Raw genomic sequence first — 22,650 nt, forward strand, 5'->3', positions numbered from 1 at the left:
TGTATGATTTTAGGAAATTACAAAAACTGGTTGGGGCAGTCCATCCTTGCTCTTTAGTGGTCCACAGAATGTTGGACCAACTATGGCATGAAAACTCTACACTGGGGGCAAGACTTCTGGTTGGCACTAGGGTCTTTATCGAAATCTCCTCAGATTAAATGGTCCTAGTTTACTAATGCCCAGGCTGAGGAGAGTCAGGAGGGACAGAAGTACTTTTCTGAAGTAGAAAGCTGTCTTTGACTTGGCAAGTCTCCACAGGATATAACAAAGCAAGCATTAAATGCAATAGTTTGAGGTGTAATTGGCTTGGTTATGCTAATAACTGGATGGTCAGCAATAGAACGAGGAAAGAAGAAAGAGTAATAGAATAGATGAAAAGAGTTAAAGTTGTCTTCGCTTTAGTTTGGTAGGGTTTTCCCCTGGGACTATGGTCCATGACTCTGGAGGGGGTGGTGTCTTCTTGACTTGGGTGTGATTAGTCCATCCCTTTCTTTTTTTTTTTTTTTTTTTGCTGTATGAACAGCAGTCTTGGTGGTTAGCAGCAAAAGGTAGGGTCCTTCCCAGGCTGGCTTGAGTTTTTCTTCTTTCCACGCTTTGATGAGAATGATCTTCCGGCTGGTGCTAGTTTACCGGAAATTCTAGGGGTGATACATATGCTAAAAGACTTTTAGTGTTTGAGGGAAAGGAAAGTGGAAGATAAACCAAGTATATAATTTTTAAGAAATAGACCTTTTGTTTTAAATGTGGGGACGTTGGCTGTGGACTTTATAGTCCTTAGTGCCTTTTTACTGAGAAATTTCCTTTAGCACCTATTTTTATTAGTTTTTAAACCAAAGAAAGCCAAATACCATTCTACATTTAACAATGCTTTTTGTATGATTTTTTGTACCAGATAAGCTAAATTTTACCTTTATATTAGTGTATTATTGTTAAACCTAATTTTAATAAACCTTATAGACATATTTATCCAATTTTTGATGTTTGACCGACCATAAGGTAAGATTTTATAGACTCTTTTTAACCTTTTATAATTTTTGCTAAAGAGCAGGTTGGTGCTTTAAGAAAAACCTGCTATGCTTTTATTTTAATGTTCAGTTTACAGAAAAACTGGTTGTTACCACTTTAACTTTAGCCAATGTTTACACACAGAATTTTCTTTCCAATTAACATTTTAAAACTTGATTAAACCTTTAAAACAAAATATACATATTTTTAACCTTTTAATGTAGGTAAAAATTTATAGTTATTCCTTGTTATAATTCTTTTACCAAAGGTATATTTTACTTTCCTTATACACCTTGCACATAAACTGTTTTTTTTACAACATTTTTCTCTTTCACAACTTTTACAGACAATTCTTCGACATGCCTCAACTTTCTGACTTATTACAAATATTTCTTTCTTTAAACAATCAGTTAATTTATTTCAGGACAAGAGTTTACCATATAATACTCTTTTTTTTTTTTTTGAGACGGAGTCTTGCTCTGTGGCCCAGGCTGGAGTGCAGTGGCGCGATCTCGGCTCACTGCAAGCTCCGCCTCCCAGGTTCACGCCATTCTCCTGCCTCAGCCTCCTGAGTAGCTGGGACTACAGGCGCCCGCCACCGTGCCCGGCTAATTTTTGTATTTTTAGTAGAGACTGGGTTTCACCGTGGTCTCAATCTCCTGACCTTGTGATCTGCCCGCCTTGGCCTCCCAAAGTGCTGTGATTACAGGCGTGAGCCACCGCGCCTAGCTATAATACTCTTTTTACATAAATTCTGCCCCGCCCCTTTTTTTCCTTAGGGTATTTCTGAACTGGTGAGGTGTGCTCACAATGAGGTTGCCTCTAAAAGTTATTTTTTACCTTTTTCTGTTAGCGAATCAGTTGCCGCTACAGATTGAATGCTTTTGGGCCATCCACAGGTTACTGGGTTAAGGATTTTTGATAGGAAGGCCTCAGTGCTTTTGGGATATGCCCTTGTTTACACTGACAATGAAGTGGTATTGGAGTGTTATAGGGTTATGGAAATTTACCTTGGCTTTTAAAAAGGAATAGGGTACACTGTTGTTGTTTTTTTTTTTTCTTTACTTGTATATATATCTCTCTCTTTCTCTCTTTGACTTTGTTTCTCTCTCTTTGACTTTCCTTTTGCCTCTGTCTCTTCCTCTCTCTCTTCTCTGTCTCTCTCTCTCTCTCTGCCTTGCTTATGCTGCAGTTCTCTCAACCAGTGTGGAGAGATCTAAAACCAGCTGTAACCAAGCATCCATGTATGGGAACTGGTCTGGGTGCCCTGGCTTTACAGGTTACCTTGTGCCATACCTTTGAAACAAGGGACCTGTCCAGGCTTCCTTCTGATGGCCAATCCACCTCTAATGCTGGCCCGTTACACACAGTTTTACACACAGTTTTACATTTTCCTGGTGTCATAGTACTCCATAGTCTCCTTTAAACCCTCTTTTGAAATTTTTCAACGTAGTTCCTAGTAGAGTTGACTTATTTGTGCCTGACCCATGCTTCTTTGAGACAAAACACCACGCTCACACCACACACACACCACAAAACAAAGAACGGGTAAAAAGGGCACACACACACTTTTACAGTTTATGCCAAACCAGAATCAAAACCAAAATCAGAATATCAAGAAATCTAAGCCAGGTCCAAACCAAAACCAAACTGTCAAGCAATCCAAGTCAAGTCAAAAACAAAAACCAAAGTGCCGGTACAGGCACACTGTGGGTGATCAGGCCACTTCCACTCAAATGGAGTAGGCAAGTTCCTAAAACTGGTCCTGTCAGGCAATTCAAACCAAGTCAAAACCAAAACCAAAACCAAACCAAAGTGCCAATAAAGGCATGCTGTGGGTGATCAGGCCACACTTCCACTCAAATGGAGTGGGCAAGTTCTCAAGACTAGTCTTACCAAGTTTCAGATGTCCAGACTCCAAGTACCGGTTCTTTCCTGGTGTTCAGCCACTGCATTGATCCTCCATGGGGGCCTGCCACACACTGCTCTGGCAAGGCATCCCACTGGGACAAATGCCTACCTGGGAGTGCTCTCAGGATCCACGTTGCTCAGGCTGGTTGGAGTCCCCCACAGGGATGTTCCACAGGGCAGGCTTAAGCTGCCTAAGGAGCTGCTGCAACCATCTGTCAGTCACCTCACTTCCCGGTCAGGGAACCAAGAAATGTAGCAGGATGAGCCGCAGACAAAACTCAGACACCAAGTTAAAGAAGGAAGAGGTTTATTCGACCAGGAGCATCGGCAAGACTCCTGTCTCAAGAGCTGAGCTCCCCAAGTGAGCAATTCCTGTCCCCTTTAAGGGCTTACAACTATAAGGGGGTCCACATGAGAGGGTCGTGATCGATTGAGCAAGCAGGGGGTACGTGACTGGGGGCTGCACACACTGGTAATCAGAACAGAACAGAACAGGACAGGGATTTTTACAATGCTCTTCCATACAATGTCTGGATTCTATAGATAACATAACTGGTTAGGTCAGGGGTCGATCTTTAACTACCAGGCCCAGAGGGTGGCGCCGGGCTATCTGCTTGTGGATATTTCATTTCTGCCTTTTAGTTTTTACTACTTCTTTCTTTGGAGGCAGAAATTGCGCATAAGACAATATGAGGGTGCTCTCCTCTCTTAGCTGTAGGTGTGCAGTCTTATTTCTGTGTTCTCTATTCTGTGCCATTGCTCTGTGTGTCTCTTTCTGTGCCAGTACCATGCTGTTTTGATTACTGTAGCCTTGTAGTACAGTTTGAAATCGGGTAGTATGATGCCTCCAGCTTTGTTCTTTTTGCTTAGGATTACATTGGCTGTTTGGGCTCTTTTTTTTTGTTCCATGTGTATTTTAAAGTAGTTTTTTCTAATTCCGTGAAGAATGTCAGTGGTAATTTAGTGGGAATAGCATTGAATTCTTTTATAAATTACTTTGGGCAGTATGGCCATTTTCTCAATACTGATTCTTCCTATCCATGAGCATGGAATGTTTCTCCATTTGTTTGTGTCTTCTCTGATTTCTCTGAGCAGTTGTTTATAGTTCTCCTTGAAGAGGTCCCTCACTTCTCTTGTTAGCTGTATTCCTAAGTGTTTTATTCTCTTTGTAGTGATTGTGAATAGTAGTTCATTCATGATTTGACTCTTGGCTTGCATGTTGTTAATGTATAGGAATCCTAGCAATTTTTGCATATTGATTTTATATCCTGAGACTTTGCTGAAGTTGCTTATCAGCTTAAGAAGCTTTTGGGCTGAGACAATGGGGTTTTCTCAATATAGGATCATGTCATCTGCAAAGACAATTTGACTTCCTCTCTTCCTATTTGAATACCCTTTATTTCTTCCTCTTGCCTGATTGCCCTGGCCCAGACTTCCAATACTATGTTGAACAGGAGTGATGAGAGAGCACATCCTTGCCAAACAAATCTGGCATGGTGTTTTACAGTTTTGAAGGTTGAGCTACTAAAAGACATCTGTTTTGTTGTCAAGGACTGACACCGTACAAACCACACAGGACAAGGTGGCAGAAAAATGAACTCACATATGGAACAAGTTGCAACCCAGCTAGGCCCACTCCTAGGACTAGGACTATCCTGCCTCTATAGGTGACATGACACTTATAGGCCTGAAAGGAGGTGAACTAATGGCATCCTTTCCTTATAATTACATTTTAGGTAGCTTATCTCACATGCACAGACTCACTTCCAAGACTCTGCTGGGTGAGTGTCTATGTCTCAGCTTCATTGACAGTGAGAGCTCAAGACTTTGGTGAGTGGATAGGATGAGGCAGGATTTTCTCAATGAAGTGGTAGGAGAATTTTATTCTTTAATCTCAGTCATATCTTAGTTAATTATGACTAAATACAGTAGATGTTTTCAAAAGAATATTAATTTCAGGAATTCAAGAGAAAACTAGATTTTGGAAAAAACCTTTATTATATGCTGTTGAATTTTGGACTTTAGTTGTTTGGTATTCCTTATTTTATAATTTTCTTTTTTTATTTTTATTTTTAAGTAAAATAGCTATTTATTCAGCCCATTGTTATGCCAACATGTTCTGTGCATATACCACTATAATTAGCACACCCTTTGTAACAGGCAAAATTGTACATCAAGTTATATTTCATGTTACCTGATTATATAAAAATGTAAAATGAAAATGAATTATCAGTTTCTTTTAACATTCCTAGTAAACAATTCGGCAGTAGATATGAGGCACAAAATCTTAGTAAAATATGACACAGGAAGAGCTTAAGTTAGATAAGTTAACTCTTAAATTTAACTTATCATAATTTGTTACTAATATACAAAGACAGCAAACTTTTAAAATATTACATTGACTAAGATTCTGGCAATAAGACACAGCATACCAAGCTTGCCACTCAACTTGTTTATGGTAAGTCTCAGCCTCAATATGAAGCTTTTTTTTTTTTTTTTTTGATCAAAATCCTGCTTTTTACATGCTAAATATCTTGGCAAGTAGGCCATTAAATATGGCAATGACAGCAAGAGTGAGGAGTTAACAAAAGCTAAACATTGCAGCCTAAACAAAATCCATACAAAAAAAAAAAAAACTATCACTGGTTACACAACATTTTCCTGACTGCTTAAAACTGCCGAGACCAGCTTAGTCGGGGAGACCCTAACCCCGTGATGCTAGAGGAATTAAAGACACACACACAGTAATATAGAAGTGTGGAGTGGGAAATCAGGGGTCTCACAGCCTTCAGAGCTTAGAGCCTCAAACAGAGATTTACCCACGTATTTATTGACAGCAAGCTAGTGATAAGCATTGTTTCTATAGATTATAGATTAACTAGAAGTATTCCTTATGGGAAACAAAGGAATGGGCTGAAATAGATGGGTTTGGCTTGTTAGCAGCAGGAGCATGTCCTTAAGGCACAGATCCTCATGCTGTTTTTGGTTTAAGAATACCTTTAACCAGTTCTGCCCTGGGTGGGCCCCGTGTTCCTTGCCCTCATTCCGATAAACCCACAACCTTCCAGTGTGGGCATCATAGCCATCACGAACATATCACAGTGCTGCAGAGATTTTGTTTTTGGCCAGTTTTGGGGCCAGTTTATGGCCAGATTTTGGGGGCCTGTTCCCAACATAAAACTTGGTATAAAACATGCATTTTAGAATCTTCAGCTATCAAGTTCAAAAAGTACCAGTGTCTATTTAAAATAATTCCTCTCCCAAGCCGAAGTGTAATCAAAATTAATTCAAATGACATAACACATTCTAATGCTAAAAAATATTCTTTATTATTGAAGAGGTAAATCCCAGAGCTTTTGGGGCTTTCTCATGCTGCAAATGATTCACTCAAAGCAGCATATGACAGCATCCAAGGATGACACTAAGCTCAGTAAAGGGCAAGACTGCTGGTACCCAGCTCTGACCTCCCAGTGAAGCATGGCTACCGTGTCCATAATACAGGCAGGATGTGTAAGGATCAAAGGCACACTATTCTGCTAGCTAAAGAGATAGCAAACCAGCCCTGCAACCCTAAAAGCTCCTTCCCCAGGTAAATAAAAGTATATGAGGGGAAAAATTAAAATACACTTCTCTACAGAGTAACGATTTTGAAATATTAATGTAATCCCTCCTTCAAAAATTTTAACTAGAGTCATCTGGTCATTTCTGATTACATCTTAAAGATGTATCCAGATTCATCCCAGCACTTTGGGAGGCCGAGACGGGCGGATCACTAGGTCAGGAGATCGAGACCATCCTGGCTAACATGGTGAAACCTCGTCTCTACTAAAAAATACAAAAAACTAGCCGGGCGAGGTGGCGGGCGCCTGTAGTCCCAGCTACTCAGGAGGCCGAGACAGGAGAATGGCGTAAACCCGGGAGGCGGAGCTTGCAGTGAGCTGAGTTCCGGCCACTGCACTCCAGCCTGGGCTACAGAGCGAGACTCCGTCTCAAAAAAAAAAAAAAAAGATGTATCCAGATTCACTTTCTGTTGGTTTATCCTTAGACACTTCTAGTTAAAAGTATTAATTTTATTACCAAATATCTTAACCAGTAGTCCGACTGCAGAGTATTATCTCCCAGAGTTATGAAGCACTGGAAGAGGAAAAAATAGATGTTCAAGCAGCAGGCAACATTTATGGCCCTTTCACACAGTGGCATCTGAGTGGCTACTGAATAGTCCAGGAATAATTCTAAAAACAAGAAAATTCGTGCATTTTAGTAAATATGTTGTAGTTTTCACAGTTGAAATTTCCTCAGACATTGCACTTTCTTTATAAGGGAATCCTGATTTTTCTTAATGTTATGGTGAGTCAGGACTTGAACTAGCAGCCTTCTTTTTCTTCTTCTTCTTACTGTGTTTCTTATGCTTCTTTTTCTTTTTTCTGTTGCTTTTTCTTGTTTTTCACTGCTTTTCTTCTTTTTTGCTCATACCTCCTTAATATACTGTGATTCTGACAAGGACTTGGATGATAAAGTTTTATCTTAAGAATTTATCTTTCTCTTTTTGCTGAGTCCTTTAATGTCCTTTTCTTTCTCAGTTGCATCTTTTGACTTCTTTTTCTTTTTTAAACTATCCTTACTGTCTGATTCAGTTTATTACGTGAAGCTTTCAGAAGATTTATATGAACGGTTCTTTTTCTTTCTCTATTTTCCTTGTTTCTTATCCTCATCTTCAGAATCAGAAGAACTGCTAGAAGAAATTGAGCTTGATGAAGAAGATGAATACCTGCCAGATTTATTCTTTTCTTTTTTTCTTTCTTTCTTTTTTTTTTGATGAGCTCTCACTTCCACCTAACAATTTCTCCCTGTGTTTTTTTAGTTCTTTCTTCCAGTTCTCATTCATGTTTTTCTTCAAATTCAGCCAAAGTCTTGGAGCCTTTCTTTTCCTCTTCTAGTTGCTCTTTTACTTCTTCCCAGGTAGGCCTTGGTCGATTCAAGTAATCTGGTATTGTTGGCCCTGAAGACTGGATTGGACCCCTTGATCTCGCCATTGCTATTGGGTTCATATAGTCCAGGATGTAGAACATCTTCCTCCAGTTCTAGAATCATTTTCTTGTTCAAATAACCTTTGTTAAATTTAACTGGTTTCAGGTTTTTGTTTTTAACAATGTTGATCTCATTCTAATTCCCTTGGTGTCATGTCATAATTTTGGCAGTACCACGCGATTGTCCCACTTCCCCTTGGTGCTGGGCTGAGCGCGCAGTCACACGCAGAGGGAAACCAGGCCGGAGAGAAGGCCAAAGCGGGCCTGCTGCAGGTCCTCCTGTCACCTCCCCCTATAATTTTCTTTTAAATACTGTATGTAATTAGGTTGAATTTTATCTTTGAAAGCAACAGATATCTAAATTCGGAATGACTGAGTTATGCTTTTTTTTTAAAGTTTGGAGGCACTTTAGTGTACGTATAATATTTTAAGACTGATTAAAATTATGTCAAAATATGAGATTATTTTACATTTTATATTAGATTTTAGATTACTATGAAGACCATTTAGTTTTATTATGCCATAGTAGTTGCTATGAGAGAAGTTTTTTTCCTGGCTGCCACATATCTGAAAATAGAACTTTTTGCTGTTTATCGAATCTTTGAAGAATTAATAAACACCATACATGAATGTTGCTTTAATATTCAGCGTGATTTTATATACCTTCTTAAAAGTAAATTCAGCTTTATTATTTTTTCTTTTTTTTATTTCAAGTGCAGGGGTACATGTGCAGGTTTTATATAGGTAAACTCGTGTAATGGGGGTTGGTTGGTTGTACAGATTATTTCATTACCGAGGTATTAAGCTTAGTACACATTAGTTATTTTTCTGATTCTCTCCATCCTTTTGCTGTCTGCTGTCTGGCAGGCACCTCACTCTGTTTTTCCCCTCTATGTGTCCATGTGTTCTCATTTAGTTCCCACTTAGGGAAATGCAATATTTGGTTTTCTGTTCCTGCATTAGTAGATAATAATAATGGCCTCCAGGTCCACCCATGCTTCTGTGAAGGACATGATCTCATTTTTTTTTTTTATGGCTGCATCGTAATACATGGCATATAGGTACCTAATTTTCTTTATCCAGTCTACTATTTATGGACATTTAGGTTGATTCCATTTCTTTGTTATTGTAAATAGTGCTGCATTGAACATATGTGTGCATGTGTCTTTATGATAGAATGATTTATATTTCTTTGGGTATTTACCCAGTAATGGGATTGCTGGGTCAAATGGCAGTTCTGTTTTTCAGTCTTTGTGAAATCACCACATTGTGTTCCACAATGTCTGAACAAGTTTACACTCCTACCAACAGTGTATAAGCGTTTTGTTTTGTTATTTTCAGACTTTTTAGTAATAGCCATTCCAACTGGTGTGAGATGATATTTCATTGTGGTTTTGATTTGCATTTCTCTAATGATCAGTTATGTTGAGCTTTTTAAAAATGATTGTTGGCTGCATGTATATCTTTTTTTTTTTTTTGAAAAGTGTTCATGTCCTTTGCCCACTTTTTATGGAGTTGTTTTTTTCTTGTAGATTTGTTTAAGTTCCATACAGATTCTGAATATTAGACCTTTGTCGGATACATAGTTTGCAGAAATTTTCTCCCATTCTGTATGTTGTCTGTTTACTCTGTCAGTAGTATCTTTTGCTTTACAGAAGCTCTTTAGTTTAATTAGACCCCATTTGCCAATTTTTGCTTTCATTGCAATTGCTTTTGGCATCTTTGTCATGACATCTTTGCCTCTCTCTATATCCAGGATGGTATTGCCTAGGTTGTATACCAGGGTTTAGTTATGGAATTTACATTTAAGTCTTTGATTCATCTTGAGTTTTGTATATGGTGTAAGGAAGGAGTCCAGTTTCAATCTTCTGCATATGGCTAGCCAGTTCTTCCAGCACCATTTATTAAATTGGAAGTTCTTTATTCATTGCATGTTTTGTTAAGCTTTGTCAAAGATCAGATGGTTTGTAGGTGTCTGGACTCTCTATGCTGTTTCACTTGTCTATGTTTCTGTTTTTGTATCAATACCATGCCACTTTGATTACTATAGTATAGTTTGAAGTCTATACTATAGTATAGTTTGAAGTCAGGTAGTGTGATACTTCCAGCATTGTTCTGTTTGCTTTGGATTTTCATGACTATTCAGTCCTTTTTTAAAAAAGTTCTGTGAAGAATGTCATTGCTAGTTTGTTAGGAATAGCATTGAATCTGTAAATTGCTTTGGGCAGTATGGCCTTTTTTTTTTTTTTTTTTTTTTTTTTTTGAGACGGAGTCTCGCTCTGTCACCCAGGCTGGAGTGCAGTGGCCGGATCTCGGCTCACTGCAAGCTCCGCCTCCTGGGTTTTACGCCATTCTCCTGCCTCAGCCTCCTGAGTAGCTGGGACTACAGGCGCCCGCCACCTCGCCCGGCTAGTTTTCTGTATTTTTTAATAGAGACGGGGTTTCACCGTGTTAGCCAGGGTGGTCTCAATCTCCTGACCTCGTGATCCGCCCGGCTCGGACTCCCAAAGTGCTGGGATTACAGGCCTGAGCCACCGCAAGTATGGCCATTTTAATAATACTGATTTGTTAAATGCATGACCTTGGAATTTTTTAAATTTGTTTGTGTCATCTCTGATTTATTTGAGCAGTGTTTGTAGCTCTTATTGTAGAGCTCTTTCACCTTCTTGGTTAGCTCTGTTTCTAGGTTTTTCTTTCTTTTTTCTTTTCTTTTTCTTGTGACAATTGTGAATGGGATTCCATTCCTGATTTGGCTGTTGGCTTTATACATTTATTTATTTATTTATTTATTTATTTATTTATTTATTTATTTTTATTTTTTGAGACGGAGTCTCACTGTGTTGGCCAGGCTGGAGTGCAGTGGTGCAATCTCAGTTCATTGCAACCTCCACCTCCCGGGTTCAAGCGATTCTCCTGCCTCAGCCTCCTGAGTAGCTGGGATTACATGCACGTGCCACCATGCCTGGCTAATTTTTGTATTTTTAGTAGAGACGGGGTTTCACCATGTTGGTCAGGCTAGTCTTGAACTCCTGATCTCGTGATCTGCCTGCTTCAGCCTCCCTAAGTGCTGGGATTACAGGTGTGAGCCACCGTGCCTGGCTTGGCTTTATAATTTTTGGTGTATAGAAATGCTAGTAATTTTTGTACGTCGATTTTGTGTTTTGAGACTTTGCTGAAGGTGTTTATAACCTTAAGGAGCTTCTGAGTCAAGGCTATGAGGTTTTCTAGATACAGAATCATATCATCTGCAAACAGGAATAACATGACTTCCTCTCTTCTTACTTGGATGCCCTTATTTCTTTTCTTGCTTAATGCTTTGGCCAGGACTTCCAATACTATGTTGAATAGGAGTGGTGAGAGAGCATCCTTGTCTTCTGCTGGTTTTCAATAACAAAACAAAAACTTATAAAGTTTTCTGCGTATCAGTTTGGATGAGACAGATTAGTAATGAGATAATAATTGCTAAATTTGATAATTTGCCAGATTACTAAAATAAAAATCCTGCTGTTTTCTCTGAAAGTTTCAAATTACTTATTAGTTAAAATTTATATTTACTGTGACAAGTAAATTTTTGAGAATTTTTAGTTGTATGCATTAAGGATTTGTGTAATATGCAGTACTTTTCAGAAGCACAGATATCCACATTGTACACATAAGTAAAATATTTCACAATTTTTTTTTGACAGACAGTAGTGTTTCATCAGAGATCTCAAGTCTCTTATTTGGATCACACACCCTGTCCCATATACCATAAGATAACAGTAATTCGTAGAGTGCAATTATTTTTAATACTTGAAAATTTATTTTATGTTTTGCCTAAATTTTTGAAATAATAGTGCTTCACTACAGAAATAGTATCTGACTATAGCCAGAATTACTATTTGTTTATAACACAAGGCTAGAATTGGTAGAATTATTTTAGGTATTCGGGCTCCAAACATCCTTCTTCCTCCTAGCACTTTCATGACTGTGTAAAAATATCAGTTTGAATATTTCATTTAAACCAGGTGTTAACTTAAAAAGGTCATAAATGAAGTTTGCATATGGCTGAATAGTACTTGTTGGTTGCACTTTAAAGAATGCTTTTTGATCCAGGCACAGTTGCATGTACCTGTAATTCCAGCTTCTTCAGAGGCTGAGGTATGAGAATTGCTTGAGCTCAGGAGTTCAAGGCTATAATGTGTGATGATTGTACCTGTGAGTAGCCACTGAGCCTCAGCCTGAGGCAACATACCAAGATCTCCTGGAGGGGAGGGAAAATAAAACATAACTTGTGACCCATACATGCATGTGCATCTTCCTGGAATGGGCTGCTGGTTGTGCCGGGTTCCCTCTTGCAGGTACTGCCTGGCTGCCTCAGCATCTCCACGTGTGGATGAAGTCTCAGGCTTTGTGGGGAGAAAGAGCAGCTCCACAGGCAGCTAATTGTCTCCAGAGCTCCAAATCTGTTCCTCCCATGTCATGACGGGCATGGCGCCGGGGGAATGTTGCATTGTGTTTTCAGAGGAATCAGGTACAATCCCTGAAAGGATGAATCTATTTTGCTATTTTCTGTTGCCAGGTTGGGGGAAGTACTAGGTGGTTCGCCTTTATTTGTATGGGGTACTCAGATGCCCTGCCACTGTGTTACTTGTTTTACTACCATACAATGAGGGTTCACTTTCAAACTTGCCATGTAGATGCTATTTGCCACCAGCAGATAGGAGGGCTGCTGACTTGGGAAAGTGTACTTGGCAGCCCCAGGTGTATCTGGCCACCCCAGTGTGACCCACTGGGTCCCACTCCAGGTGCTGCAGTCCTACTAATATGTAGGAAGTCATCTGATTCCTCACCCACCATTGCTTATGGGCTCCAGGGTCTTGGCACCCCAACCCAGCCCCCTTCTGCTGCTTCATGCCAGCTGTGGGAGGATGCAGAGCTGGTGCCTTGTCCACTTGAGCTCTTGTAGGTGCTCCAGGTCTGTTGACAAAGCAGTAAGTGGTAGCCACTAACCTTGAACTCCCAGGATGTATTCAGTGGACTTCAAGTGCCTCTTAGAAGCCCGATTTCATTAACTCCCCCAAAACTGAATGCAGTTTGAGGATATTTCTCATTCTTATCTCAGTGTTACACAACCATTAATCTCCATTCTATCTGTAGACATTCACTTTCTGGACATGCCTTGTATAATTGAAACCATACATTATCAGTCTTTTGCTTCTGGTTTCTATTAGTTTAGTTTATTTGTTTGAGGTTCATATCCGTTGTAGCATGTAGCATTATTTATTTCATTTTGATTGCCAAATAGTATTCCAATATAAAATATACTTAATTGTTTTTTCTTATATTAACTGGTTGACATTTGAGTGTTTCCATTTTTCATATTTGGTTATAACAAACAATGTTCCAGTGAGCCTTTGTGTGAACTAACATTTTCATATCTTTGGGGCACGTAAGTGAGAGTGGAGCTGATGCACCAATATGGTAAACCCATGTTAAACATTTCGAGAAACTACCAAATTGTTTTGTAAAGCGGATATGCTGTTTTACAGGTTTATCAGCAGTTTGTGAGGGTTCTATGTTTATGTCTCTGCCAACACTTACTTTTGTTTGTTGTTAAATCATTATACTGCATAAGAAGGGGTATCTCCCTGAGAGTTATGTTTTTGAGACAGGATATCACTTGGGGACCCAGGCTGGAGTGCAATGGCATGCTCATGGCTCACTGCTGCCTCCACCTCCCAATCTCAAATGATCCTCCTGCCTCAGCCACTTGAGTAGCTGGGACTACAGGATGTACCACCCACCATGCTCACCTAATTTTTGTGTTTTTTAGTAGAGATGGGGTTTCACCATGTTGCACAGCTGATCTCAAATTCCTGAGCTCAAGTGATCCACGCACCTCTGCCTCTCAAAGTGCTGGGCCTAAACGCATGAATCACTGCACCCGGCCTCCCTGAGGTTTTGATTAGCATTTTTCTAATGACTAATGTCAAGCGTAGTTTTACATACTTGTAATTTATATATATTTTTGACAGTGACAAAATGTTCATTAAAATTACCTTTTTAAAGATGTGTTTTTATCTTTTTATTACCATTTTTGTTCAGTTAGCACCTTTTTTTTTTTTTTTTTTTTTTATGGAGGTTCGCTCTGTCACCCAGGCTGGAGTGCAGAGGCGCAATCTCAGCTCACTGCAAGCTCCACCTACCGGGTTCACGCCTTTCTCTTGCCTCAGCCTCCCAAGTAGCTGGGACTACAGGGGCCCACCACCACACCCAGCTAATGTCTTGTAATTTTAGTAGAGACGGGGTTTCACCATGTTAGCCAGGATGGTCTTGCACTCCTAACCCCATGATCTGCCCGCCTCCGCCTCCCGAAGTGCTGGGATTACAGGCGTGAGCCATCACGCCTGACCCAGTTAGCACTTTTTTAAAAAGTTTTTTCTTGTGGGAGTTTTCATTCATTTTTATTTTGAATGGTATGGTTTTCTTTGTTGTATTTTCAGAAAGTTCATAGCTAGTGTACAGAAATACAATTAATATTTGGATCTTCATCTCATAGTCTGCAACATTGCTAAACTTATTTGAGTTTTTAGACAGTTACTCAGGATTTCTTTCATATATGAAATAATGTCTCAGAAATTAAAAGAATTTTACTCAATGTAGAGACACTTTATCTTTTCATATATGACTTTTAAAGCTAAATTTTCCAGGACAATATTTAATAGATGTGGCAAAAGTGAATATTTGTCTTGTTTCCAATGTTATGGAGGAAACTTTTTTTCACTAAGTAATATTTACTGTACATTTTATATAGATGCCCTTTAACAGGTTGTGGACGTTCTCCTCAACTCCTAGTGTGTTTAGGATTACAGTCATAAAGTATATTTAGCCAAAATTTTTTTCTGTCAATGATATTATCACATCTTGATCTTTATTTTGTTGTGATATATTTTATGGATATTAACAGCTTTATTAAAATATTTGATATACAAAAAAGTTCAAGTTCAATATACTCAATTTCATGAGATTGGATATATTCCTGTGACACTTTACCACTATGAGAATAATAAATATAACCATGTTAAGTGTACTTATAAAACACACACACACAAAAATGGGGAAACTTGTGGAAGTGTAAGCATAAATGGATAAATTAATTGTTCTCTAGATGTTAAAACTGTGTCCCGATTTGGTGGGTTCTTGGTCTCGCTGACTTCAAGAATGAAGCCGCGGACCCTTGCGGTGAGTGTTACAGTTCTTAAAGATGGTGTGTCTGGAGTTTGTTCCTTCAGACCTTCAGATGTGTCTGGAGCTTCTTCTGGTGGGAGCTTCTTCCTTCTGGTGGGATCGTGGTCTGGCTGACAGGAGTGAAGCTGCAGAACTTCGCGGTGAGTGTTACAGTCCATAAAGACAGCGTGGACCCAAAGAGTGAGCAGCAGTAACACTTATTGCAAAGAGCAAAAGAACAAAGCTTCCACAGCGTGGAAGGGGACCCAGGTTGCCACTGACTGGCTGGGGCAGCCTGCTTTTATTCCCTTATCTGGCCCCACCCACATCCTGCTGATTGGTCCATTTTACAGAGAGCTGATTTGTCCATTTTAAAGAGAACTGATTGGTCCATTTTACAGATAGCTGAGTGGTCCGTTTTACAGAGAGCTGATTGGTCCGTTTTTACAGAGTGCTGATTGGTGCATTTATAATCACTGAGCTAGACGCAGAGTGCTGATTGGTGCATTTACAATCCTCTAGCTAGACATAAAAGTTCTCCAAGTCCCAACTAGGTTAGCTAGATAGAGTACTGATTGGTGTATTTACAAACCTTGAGCTAGACACAGAGTGTTGATTGATGTATTTACAAACCCTGACCTAGACACAGAGTGCTAATTGGTGTGTTTACAATCCCTTAGCTAGACATAAAAGTTCTCCCAGTCCCCACAAGACTCAGGAACCCAGCTGGCTTCACCTAGTGGATCGCGCACCAGGGCCGCAGGTGGAGCTGCCTGCCAGTCCTGCACTGTGCACCTGTACTGCTCATCCCCTGGGCAGTTGATGGGACCGAGTGCTGCAGAGCAGGGGGCGGCACTTGTCAGGGAGGCTCAGGCCACGCAGGAGCCCACCACAGGGGAGTTTGGGCATGGCGGGCTGCGGGTCCCCAGACCTGCCCGGCGGGGAGGCAGCTGAGGCCTGGAGGCAGCACCAGTGGGCGGGCACTGCTGGGGAACCTGGCGCACCCACTGCAGCTGCTGGCCTGGGTGCTAAGCCCCTCACTGTCCTGGGCCGGCGGGGCTGGCCAGCCGCTCCCAGTGAGGAGCCTGCCGAGCCCCCGCCTGTGCCCGCCGGAACTCGTGCTGGCCTGTGAGCACCTACAGCACAGCCCTGGTTCCCACCTGCACCTCTCCCTCCGCACCTGCCATAAGCAGAGGGAGACGCCTCCGGCCTTGGCCAGCCCAGAGAGGGGCTCCCACAGTGCTGTGATGGGCTGAAGGGCTCCTCAAGCGCCACCAGAGTGTATGCCAAGGCAGAGGAGGTGCCGAGAGCAAGGGCTGCTAGCATGTTGTCACCTCTCAAAACTACATGTTTTTGAAACAATCCCACTTGGTCAAGATGTATAACTCTTTCTATATGTTATTTATTATCTCCTTTTTATTGAAAGTGAAAGGGGCTTGCCCCTCTACACCTGTGGATATTTCTCATCAGGTGGGACAAGTGACCGAGAAAAGAAATAAGACACAGAGACAAAGTATAGAGAAAGAACAGTGGGCCCAGGGGACCGGCACACTCAGCATGTGAGAACCTGCACCGGTGCTGGTCTCTAAGTTCCCTCAGTATTTATTGATTACTATTTTCACTATCTCTGCAAGGGGAGTGCAGCAGGAGAACAGGGTGAATAGGGTGATGGTGGGAGAAGATCAGCAGGAAAACATGTCAGTAAAGTAATCTGTATCATAAATAAGTTCAAGGGAAGATACCGTGCCCAGATGTGCACATAGGCTAGATTTATGTTTCTCTTTACCCAAACATCTCAGTGTAGCAAAGAGTAACAGAGCAGTATCACCACTAGCATATCTCGCCTCCAGCCACAGGGCGGTTTTTCTCCTATTTCAGAATAGAACAAATGGTCGGCTTTACACCAAGACATTCCGTTCCCAGGGACATGCGGGAAACAGAGGCCTTCCTCTTAACCAAAGAAGCCTTCCTCTTTTACTAACCCTCCTCAGCACAGACCCTTTATGGGTGTTGGGCTGGAGAACGGTAAGGTCTTTCCCTTCCCATGAGGCCGTATCTCAGGCTGTCTCAGTGGGGGGAAACCTTGGACAATACCCAGCCTTTCTTAGGCAGAGGTACCTGCGGTTTTCTGCAGTGCATCGTGTCTCTGGTTAATAGAGAATGGAGAATGGCGATGACTTTTACCAAGCATACTGTCTGCAGACATTGTTAACAAGGCACATCCTGCACATCCCTAAATCCCTTAAACCTTGATTCAGTACAGCACATGCTTCTGTGAGCACAGGGTTGGGGCTAAAGTTATAGATTAACAGCATCTCAAAGCAGAACAATTTTTCTTGGTACAGATAAAAATGGAGTTTCTTATGTTTTCCTTTTCTACATAGACACAGTAACAATCTGATCTCTCTTTTCCCCACAGAAAATATTTGGGAAGGGTCGATATTAATTCTCCAAAAAATTTGGCAGAATACATCAGTGATGCCATCCAGATCTGAGATACTCTATACATGAAGATTTTTAATTAATTTAATCTCTTTATTTGTTAGAAGTCTGTTAACACATCCTATTTTGTCTAGAATTTGTTTTTGTAATTTTTGTCTTCATATATATTTGTTTATAATTTCTAGTGTTCTGTATCTCTAGATTCTCATGGCAGTTGATATTTTTAAATAATGTGAAAAATGAGGTTTTGAGCTGTCTGTTAATACCGTCTTTCTGAGGGTCTTTGTAGAAAATAAAACAAGGCTACAACTTCATACCTACCACTGAGACATGTCATTTTGCATAAGACAAAAATGCACCTAAAATAAACTAGAAGATTATGTCATTTGACTTTTAAGTTTTATCAAATGTTGGCTGGCAGCCTACTGTCTTCTTTTGTGTCAGTATTTAGATAACACAGAAAATGTAACTTGTAATGAGAAAAATACAAAATAACATTGTAAGTAAAGAATGGTATCAGTTGCTGATCATTTGATGAATCACTGGTTAACACTTACATAGCACAGAGTATGTATATTTCCAAGCCACTTACATGTATGTCTTAAATATATAGCTATTTAAAATAACTGTAATTTTAAATAGTTATATATTTAAATATATTTATATTTTATAATATTTTATCTATTTTATAACATACATTTATTATATGTTCTATATTTAATTTATAATATATGCTATATTAGTTATATATTCAAGTATACATTTATATATAGCACATAGGTTCATTTAGAAAATAAATTGGCACATTTTACAGTTTTCATAGGGGGCATTAAAACTACTATAAAATAATTTGTTTTAATATATAGGAAAAATTAACACAACAAATGTTAACTAACTTTGTTAGAAACATTGATTAGTTAAAAAGATAGACACGTGAACAACAATTACTGTGGAAACCAGGGTATACAGATTATATTTGATTATTTTAAAAAAATCTTAAAACTTTAAGGTTTAAGGCTCCAAAAGTATAAATAATGTTATGAAAGCAGAACTCCTACAGGTTGCATTTTCTGTGAATAACAATAAAATCTACCAGTTAGAATTGTAAATTGTAACCGAAAAGTATTGTCTAGCCATCTAGCCACATGCAAATATAATTTGAGGTTATTTAAAATAGCATTTGGGTTAAGTACAAAATTCAAACTGATTTTTTTTTAAGGATTTAGGTAAGTACTAAGAAGGAAGCATAGTGATTGGAATCCAATTATTTCAACAAAGCTATCTTAAAATAGGTAAATAAATACTCATTTGGGTCATATTCAGTAGACTGATATCTTTACAAATATATTCAACACATAAAATTATTTTTTTAATGTTGAAAATTATTTGGCGAATGATACATATAGAAATGTCTTAAACACATAAAATTATTATTTACATATTAAAAATCATCAAATTCTACAAATTATTACTAATATATGGTACACTGTTGGGATCAGAAGCTATTCTGGAATAAGAAACTTTAGATTTCAAATGAAGCACTATTGTCAGCTACAAAATGTCTATCTAAATATTTTACTTATGTATTTTTGGAAATAATTTTCTATATAACAGCAAGTTTCTTCTAAGGCAACAACTGAAAATGCTAAGGAAGTTACAAGAGTGCTTAAAATGCCCAGTAGAGTTGAAAGAAAAATGCAGAAACTTCAAGAAGGAAAAGTAAATCTAGACAAGGATCTAGAAAAGGAATCAAACAGAGATGTAGTTACTGCCCTCAGGACAGTTGATAATTTTGTGATCATCAAACCTGTAGGGGTCCTCAGACTTGCCTCAGGTAAATTTGAATAAACAAAGACACATAAAAACTGGACTCTTGACAAGAATTAAGGTATTCCAAATTAGAATTTTTTTATATATATACTTTAAGTTCTAGGGTACATGTGCACAACATGCAGGTTTGTTACATATGTATACATGTGCCATGTTGGTGTGCTGCACCCATTAACTCATCATTTACATTAGGTATATCTCCTAACGCTATCCCTCCCCACTCCCCACTCCCCACAATAGGACCCGGTGTGTGATGATCCCCCTTCTGGGTCCAAGTGATCTCATTGTTCAGTTCCCACCTATGAGTGAGAACATGCGGTATTTGGTTTTCTGTTCTTGCGATAGATTGCTGAGAACAATGGTTTCCAGCTGCATCCATGTCCCTACAAAGGACACGAACTCATCCTTTTTTATGGCTGCATAGTATTCCATGGTGTGTATGTGCCACATTTTCTTAATCCAGTCTGTCACTGATGGACATTTGGGTTGATTCCAAGTCTTTGCTATTGTGAATAGTGCCACAGTAAACATACGTGTGCATGTGTCTTTATAGCACCATGGTTTATAATCCTTTGGGTATATCCCCAGTAATGGGATGGCTGGGTTGAATGGTATTTCTAGTTATAGATCCTTGAGGAATTGCCACACTGTTTTCCACAATGGTTGAACTAGTTTACAGTCCCACCAACAGTGTAAAAGTGTTCCTATTTCTCCACATCCTCTCCAGCACCTGTTGTTTCCTGATTTTTTAATGATTGCCATTCTAACTGGTATGAGATGGTATCTCATTGTGGTTTTGATTTGCATTTCTCTGATGGCGAGTGATGCTGACCGTTTTTTCATGTGTCTGTTAGCTGTGTGAATGTCTTCTTTTGTGAAGTGTCTGTTCCTATCCTTTGCCCACTTTTTGATGGGATTCTTTGTTTTCTTCTTGTAAATTTGTTTGAGTTCTTTGTAGGTTCTGGATATTAGCCCTTTGTCAGATGAGTAGATTGCAAAAATTTTCTCCCATTCTGTAGGTTGCCTGTTCACTCTGATGATAGTTTCTTTTGCTGTGCAGAAGCTCTTTAGTTTAATTAGATCCCATTTGTCAATTTTGGCTTTTGTTGCCCTTGTTTTTGATGTTTTAGACATGAAGTCCTTGCCCATGCCTATGTCCTGAATGGTATTACCTAGGTTTTCTTCTAGGGTTTTTATGGTTTTAGGTCTAACATTTAAGTCTTTAATCCATCTTGAATTAGTTTTCGTATAAGGAGTAAGGAAAGGATCGAGTTTCAGCTTCCTACTTACAGCTAGCCAATTTTCCCAGCACCATTTATTAAATAGGGAATCCTTTCCCCATTTCTTGTTTTTGTCAGGTTTGTCAAAGATCAGATGGTTGTAGCTGTGTGATATTATTTCTGAGGGCTCTGTTCTGTTCCATTGGTCTATATGTCTGTTTTGGTACCAGTGTCATGCTGTTTTGGTTACTCTAGGCTTGTAGTATAGTTTGAAGTCAGCTAGCATGATGCCTCCAGCTTTGTTCTTTTGGCTTAGGATTGTCTTGGCAATGTGGGCTCTTTTTTGGTTCCATATGAACTTTAAAGCAGTTTTTTCCAATTCTGTGAAAAAAGTCATTGGTAGCTTAGTGGAGATGTACCTTGGGCAGTATGGCCATTTTCATGATATTGATTCCTCCTATCCATGATCATGGTATGTTTTCTTCCATTTGTTTGTGTCCTCTTTTATTTCACTGAGCAGTGGTTTGTAGTTCTCCTTGAAGAGGTCCTTTACATCCCTTGTAAGTTGGATTCCTAGGTATTTTATTCTCTTTGAAGCAGTTGTGAATGGGAGTTCATTCATGATTTGGCTCTCTGTCTGTTACTGGTGTATAAGAATGCTTGTGATTTTTGCACATTGATTTTGTCCTGAGATGTTGCTGAAGTTGTTAATCAGCTTAAAGAGATTTTGGGCTGAGACGATGGGGTTTTCTAAATATACAGTCATGTCATCTGAAAACAGGGACAATTTGACTTCTTCTTTTCCTACCTGAGTACCCTTTATTTCTTTCTCTTGCCTGATTGCCCTAGCCAGAACTTCCAACACTATGTTGAACAGGAGTGGTGAGAGAGGGCATCCCTGTGTTGTGCCAGTTTTCAAAGGGAATGCTTCCAGTTTTTTTCCCATTCAGTATGATGTTGGCTGTGAGTTAGTCATAAATAGCTCTTATTATTTTGAGATACGTTCCATCAATACCAAATTTATTGAGAGTTTTTAGCATGAAGGGCTGTTGAATTTTGTCAAAGACCTTTTCTGCATCTATTGAGATAATCATGTGGTTTTTGTCTTTGGTTCTGTGTACATGCTGGATTACGTTTATTGATTTGCGTATGTAGAACCAGCCTTGCATCCCAGGGATGAAGCCCACTTGGTCATGATGGATAAGGTTTTTGATGTGCTGCTGGATTCGGTTTGCCAGTATTTTATTCAGGATTTTTGCATTGATGTTGAATCTCTGTCAAGCTTTGGTATCAGGATGATGTTGGCCTCGTAAAATGAGTTAGGGAGGATTCCCTCTTTTTCTATTGATTGGAATTGTTTCGGAAGGAATGGTACCAGCTCCTCCTTCTACCTCTGGTAGAATTCGGCTGTGAATCCATCTGGTCCTGGACTTTTTTTGGTTGGTAGGCTGTTAATTATTGCCTCAATTTCAGAGCCTGCTATTGGTCTATTCAGGGATTCAACTTCTTCCTGGTTTAGTCTTGGGAGAGTGTAAGTGTCCAGAAAATTATCCATTTCTTCTAGGTTTTCTAGTTTATTTGTGTAGAGGTGTTTATAGTATTCTCTGATGGTAGTTTGTATTTCTGTGGGGTGGGTGGTGATACCCCCTTTATCATTTTTTGTTGCATCTATTTGATTCTTCTCTCTTTTCTTTTTTATTAGTCTTGCTAGCGGTCTATCAATTTTGTTGATCTCTTCAAAAAACCAGCTCCTGGATTCATTGATTTTTTGGAGGGTTTTTTGTGTCTCTATCTCCTTCAGTTCTGCTCTGATCTTAGTTATTTCTTGCCTTCTGCTAGCTTTTGAATGTGTTTGCTCTTGCTTCTCTAGTTCTTTTAATTGTGATGTTAGAGTGTCAATTTTAGATCTTTCCTGCTTTCTCTTGTGGGCATTTAGTGCTATAAATTTCCCTCTACACACTGCTTTAAATGTGTCCCAGAGATTCTGCTATGTTGTGTCTTTGTTC

At 39.3% G+C, this 22,650-nt stretch overlaps 1 protein-coding gene and 2 pseudogenes across 7 annotated transcripts in view; 1 reads left to right on the forward strand and 2 right to left on the reverse strand.

The window, feature by feature from the left end:
• LOC112426171 (BCL2/adenovirus E1B 19 kDa protein-interacting protein 3-like) overlaps window positions 1–2,409 on the reverse strand; it is a 36,718-nt pseudogene extending 34,309 nt beyond the window's left edge.
• LOC105478798 (zinc finger protein 678) overlaps window positions 1–22,650 on the forward strand; it is a 104,899-nt gene that overhangs the window by 44,364 nt on the left and 37,885 nt on the right. The window contains exon 1 of one of the 7 annotated variants that reach the window (XM_071081625.1): window positions 10,750–12,456. The exons of the other annotated variants lie outside the window; for them this stretch is intronic. The gene's annotated coding sequence lies outside the window, so the exon portion shown is untranslated. Of the gene's footprint in view, window positions 1–10,749; window positions 12,457–22,650 lie in introns of those variants that run through there. 7 annotated transcript variants of the gene reach the window in all.
• Window positions 7,102–7,964, reverse strand: LOC105478830 (protein FAM133B pseudogene; annotated as a pseudogene).

The sequence above is a fragment of the Macaca nemestrina genome, chromosome 1 (assembly GCF_043159975.1).
Source record: "Macaca nemestrina isolate mMacNem1 chromosome 1, mMacNem.hap1, whole genome shotgun sequence".
Classification (NCBI taxonomy): Eukaryota; Metazoa; Chordata; class Mammalia; order Primates; family Cercopithecidae; genus Macaca; species Macaca nemestrina.